Consider the following 6144-nt stretch of genomic DNA (forward strand, 5'->3'; position numbering starts at 1 on the left):
TAAAACAAAAAGAAAAGTGCCTGACACGGCGTCAACCCTGTCCATTTATAAACTTTTATCTTACTTGCATCCATTTAATTTCCTTGTTTTTTGTTTGTTTGTTTGTTTTATTAATCCTCACCCAAGAATATTTTTACATTGATTTTTAGGGAGAGTGGAAGAGAGAGGGAAAGAGAGAGAGAAGCATTGATGTGAGAGAAACACATCAATTAGTTGCCTCCTGCACGAGCCCCAACCAAGGCACGGACCGAGGAGGAAGGAGCCTGCAACCAAGGTATGTGTCCTTGACCTGAAGAGAACCTGGGAACCTTTGGTCCACAGGCCGATGCTCTATCCACTGAGCAAAACTGGCTAGGGCTCCTTGTTCTTAACAATTCTGTTTAGATTACTCATGAAAATTTGTGAAACATTAAACAGCTAACCATCATTTTAAGTTATTTGTTTGTTTATTTGCTGACAAATTCAATAACAGAGATATCATGAACTTATTTGACTTTTAATAAACCTGAGTAGAATAAAAGTATTACATTTAATGATATTAATTCTAACAGCATGCCTGTTTTAATTAAACCAACAAGCTTAAACTAGCTTTTATTTACCAACTAGATGCTCAGTGCACAAATTCATGCACCAGTGGGGTCCCTTGGCCTGGCCTGTGGAATTGGGCCAAAACTGGCTCTCTGACATCCTCTGAGGAGTCCTGGATTGCAAGTGGGTGCAGGCCAGGCCAAGGGACCCCATGAGTGCACAATCGGGGCTGGGGAGGGACGTGGAAGGTTGGCCAGCTGGGGAGGGACTGAAGGAGGGCTCCAGGGTGTGTCTAGCCCGTCTCACTCAGTCCTGATTGGCCGGACCCCAGCAGCAAGCTAACCTACTGGTTGGAGCATCTGCCTCCTGGTGGTCAGTGCATGTCATATCGACTGGTCCACCGGCCGAATGTCTGCACCTGGTGGTCAGTGCATGTCTTAGAGCAGTGGTCGGCAAACTCATTAGTCAACAGAGCCAAATATCAACAGTACAACGATTGAAATTTCTTTTGAGAGCCGAAAACCGACTTCTGCACATGGGCCACGAAGTTTCAATCACACTGTACGTGTGCACCCGCACGTGGTATTTTGTGGAAGAGCCACACTCAAGGGGCCAAAGAGCCGCATGTGGCTCGCGGGCCGCGGTTTGCCAACCACTGTCTTAGAGAGTGGTTGAGCGGCCTTAGCATATCATTAGCATATTACACTTTGATTGGTTGAATGCCCGACAGGACGACTGGACACTTAGCATATTAGGCTTTTATTATATAGGATGATTTATCCTAGATCACATGCACTTGAAAAACAATTGGGTTAGTCTGCATATTTCTAAGAGTATATTTGATTTATGTACATTGCTTGTTTGTCTTGAAGCCAATTAAATAGAGTTTTTTACAAATTAATTTTGGCAATACCACCTGGAGGTAGAAAATATCACACATCTATAAAATACGTACACAGACATCCATAAACATACACACAGGAGCAGAGATCTTACAGCTTTTGTCTTTACACTTCAGCCAAGAGACAGGTGTGACAACGCAGAACTCGTTTATAAAACAACAGTTTTATCCCAATTGTGTTTCTGGCAGATAGAACAAGTTAAGACAGTTAAAGCTTCTAGCAACATTTGTGGAAAAAACTTTTAAGATTTTTCATTCACCTAATTTTCAAATAGCTTCTTATTGTTTTCTTTTTGTGATCAGAACTATATCCCTGACGTTTGCATTTCAAGAAATGGCTCTGTGTTCCTAGAGAAGACCAGGTAGAACATTTGCATCTCAAAGGCACAGAGAAAGGATATAATCTCTCCAAGAAGGGCTCCCCACCACCACCCCGAAATCCAGGTCTACAGTATTTGCTAGCCTTTGAGATGAACAGAGGAGATTTGGGGATTACTAAAAAGAATAGGTGAGCTCTGGATTCTTTCTAGAGCCAAATTTCTGTTTTTATAAAGACTCGATTTGTAAGCCAAGTGTAATTGTTTTTAATTCCTTGAAGAATTGGGTTGCAGCCTGAATGACATCAAGAGGCTGACCCAGCCATCCAACTACAATTGTCCTCAGTTTGCTTCTTTATACCAGGGAGATCTTCAACTAACAAAAGAGGGTCAAAGGGAGGGAGACTAGACTATGGGTGGTGAGCACACAATGCAATATTCAGATGATATGTTATAGAATTATACACTTTAAACTTATTCTGTGTTATTAACCAATGTCAGCCTAATAAATTTAATTTTTTAAAAAGATTCCTATGATCTAGATTTACAGCTGTGTTTCTTTGGAATGTTTTAGTAAAGCCTTCCATAATGGCTTTTACTAAAGAATGTTTTTCTTTCCCTCTAGGTACCCAGTTTTATTTTAGCTTAAGAGAGAAGGTTTTAAAAAGAAGCTACTATCAGGCTCTGAATATCAGCATCCAATTGACCGACATCTGACCATAGAGCTACTTGGAAAAAAAAAATCTTTTCCAATATCTTGTCAGGTTTCACCGGGACACACAGTAAACATTCCTTGTAGTATTGAACAACCCCATAAACACAAAAGGCATTTCCAAAGAGGATCCAGAGCTACTCCCAAAGATAAGCACAAGAAAGAAGGAAAGACTTGGACAATTCCTCTGAGAGTTGCAATAGTCGGTAGGACCCAAGCCTAAAATGGAATGCAACCCACATTTCTGTCCAGCTGTATTTGGGGGGCACCCAACCTGACGGTTGCCAGGCAAAGTACTCAGGTCACGAAATGAGATAGACAAGAAGGCAACAGCTGTCCCTGGGAGAGAGGATCGATAACTAATGTTTTTCCTGCCAATCGGAACTTGGAAAGGAAGGGACATGAGATTTCCCCTTCCTCTCTCACCCAAGCACCACCGATGGAGATCTGGGCGAGCTGACTTGGATGAGAATTCTTGATCTTTGCTGGCTTCTGCCAGTTTTCCCAGGAAACCGTCTGCTGACTCTGGAGAGAGTGGGGTGGCCCAGCAGGTCTCACACCAGCCACCAAACACTGAGGCCTCACACTGGACCCATCCAGTTTAAGTTGGAACTAGTCCAACCTGGGACCCAGTTCGGTTTCTAAGTCGGATCCAATCAAACTCTGACAAAAAGGAATGCTCAAACAAAGTCTAAAAGCTCATAACTCAAAGCTGCAGAGTAGGATCCAGGGTCTAAGGGGCTTACACACAACCGCCAGTAGCAGCAAGAACACTGACTCAGGGGCTCAATGGCACCTACATCTGTTTGCTAATTGCTCCTGGGGCTGTTGGGTGCCTCCTGCAGTCCCCTCTATTGACACCAGAACTGTTAAAAGATAGAAGAAGGAATGTTAAATATTTTAAGAGTTTATTTGACCAAAAATTGAGCAAATCGGGCAGTGCCAAACCAGAAGTGGTTAGGAGCACTCCCAAGGAAATAAGTTTAAATGGAGAAAAAAATTTATATAGATAAATATATTCTCTAGAACATTATTCATATAGCAAAACCATTAGAAAAAAAAAAACTTCAATGTTCAACAGTAGGAAATTTACAATGTAAAATACTGCATAGTCAGTTTTTAAAGATTCACAAAGAGTTTGAAATAATGTGCAAAAATATTTATATACAAATTAAGTGGGGAAAGGTATAACACAATTTTTTGGTCCTGTGACTTAGAATTCAGTATGTAAAATTGTATAGGAGAAAAAGACTCAAATTTAAACACATTAAAATGTTAACAATGTTTCTAAGTAGGTGATTAGTGGTGGGTTTTTTTCATACTTTTATATATATTTCTAAATGTCTGAAAATTAGCTAATATTGATTTTAATATTAGAAAACACAATATTTTTAAAGTAAACTATGCCTAACATTTTAAAGTACAGATGAATTTATGCAATTTGCTGGAGAAAATTAAATCTTCAAACTTCTACCATTTTTCCTCTGGTTGAGTTCAAATAATAAGAAATCATACTTTTTATTAAAATTTTTTTAGTCCATTTCAATACAGAAAGAAGGGACTTTGAGTTAAATCAAACTTAAGATAGAATCACTTACTCAGGACTGTGCCCAATTGCAGAAAATTTTGATGGGTCATTGAAAGTAGAAATTACTTACCGTATTTTCCGGCGTATAAGACGACTTTTTAACCCAGGAAAATCTTCTCAAAAGTCAGGGGTCGTCTTATACGCAAGGTGTCATCTTATAGGGCAGGTATATCCCAAACTCTATATTTTAACTGGAAAAGTTGGGGGTCGTCTTATACGCCCAGTCGTCTTATACGCTGGAAAATACGGTACACAAGCATGTCAAACTCATGGCCCGCGGGTTGCATGTAGCTCACAATGAATATTTTTGCAGCCCAGCCAATATAACAGTATATAAGAAACGTTTTAACAAAAATTTCATAACTTAATTTTTACAATATCCTGTTATACATAATTATTAATAACGAACTGCAACATTCACTAATGACCGATTACTATAATCGTGTTGCATTCATTTCCCTTACACGCCTTACATTGCAGGTGCACCATTTCTCTCCACTAATACTAGCAGCAAATATTTTAGCAGCCGATTGCCACGTCATTAGTCTTAGACTGACTTGTTTGGTGTGCGCAACACGAAATATTTCACTTTTGGAGAACAAGAAAAATAGGTTTATTTGTGTTATGCTTATTAATTTGTGCAGTTATTCAGTGTCTGGTAAATTAATGTTCAACAAATATTAATTTTTATTAAAATGTTCAATTATTTTATGTTAACGATTACTCATTTATTTTAGCCCTTTGTATTCAGCATTTCTCCATCGAAATAAACCTATGTTTCTATGAAAATTGAAGCTTTTTTTTTGCAACCCACATAAACTTAAACCTTGTTTATTTGGCCTGTGTTAGCCTTTGAGTTTGACATGCCTGACTTACATAAACAAAAACACTCAATTTATAAGCTCATTTTGGGGCTCATTACTTTTAAAAAATTTTATCTTTATTGTTGCAAATATTACAGATGTCTCCTCCCCGTCCCCCCACTGGCCCCCTCTACCCTGCTCCCGTGCCTCCCTAGGCCTTCCCCACACCATTGTCTGTCCATGGGCTATGCATATCTACACTAATAAAAGAGAAAGATGCAAATTGACTGTACCTCCGCTACGCCCACCAGCCAATCAGGAGTATGCAAATTAAACTGACAAAGATGGTGGTGGCCCCGCCCCCCAGCTGCTCTGGGCCTGTGGGAATCAGAGAAGTCGGGCGCCAGCGCCTGAGGCTGGCTGTGGCCAGGGAGAACAAGAAGCCACCTGCCCTGTTATCCCAGGCCGCAGCCAGCCGCAGAAGCTGCCCGCCCCACATCCTCCCGCCCCATGTCCTGGGGGAGATGGAGAAACCGAGCCCCAGTGCCTGAGGCTGGCTGCAGCCCGGGAGACGAAGAAGCCGCCTACCCCATGATCCCAGGGATCCCAGGCCGCAGCCAGCTGCAGAAGCCTCACGTCCACCTGCCCCACTTCCTGGGGGAGACTGAAAAACCAGGCCCCAGCGCCTGAGGCTGGCTGCAGCCCGGGGGATGAAGAAGCCGCCTGCCCCGTGATCCCAGGCTGCAACCAGCTGCAGAAGCCTCATGTCCACCTGCCCCATGTCCTGGGGGAGACAGAGAAACTGGGTGCCAGTGCCTGAGGCTGGCTACAGCCTGGTAGATGGAGAAGCCGCCCACCCCGCAGTCCCAGGCACCAGCACTTGTGGCTGCAGCCCAGGCAAAGCTACCTGTCCACCATACCCTGTGGCTGCAGCCGGCCAGGCACCTATGGCTGACCAGAGGGAGGGAAGCCCGGATCCCAGGTGCCTATGGTTAGCTGGAGGAGGGAATCCTGGGTCCCGGGTGCAGGGCTGAGGCATAGGTGGTTAGGGGCAATCAAGTCAGCAGGGGAGCAGTTAGGAGCCAGCAGTTCTGGATTGTGAGAGGGGTGTCCGACTACCAGTTATCCCCCGAGGGGTCCCAGATTAGAGAGGGTGCAGGCCAGGCTGAGGGATACCCTTCCCCCCCCCCGCACCCCCGTGCATTAATTTCATGCACCGGGCCACTAGTATGCATATAAATTCATTGGTTAATCTCTTCTCATACCCCTCTCCCCCCACCCCCCACCCCCGCCGC

This window comes from Cnephaeus nilssonii, assembly GCF_951640355.1.
Source record: "Cnephaeus nilssonii genome assembly, chromosome: 5".
Lineage (NCBI taxonomy): Eukaryota > Metazoa > Chordata > Mammalia > Chiroptera > Vespertilionidae > Cnephaeus > Cnephaeus nilssonii.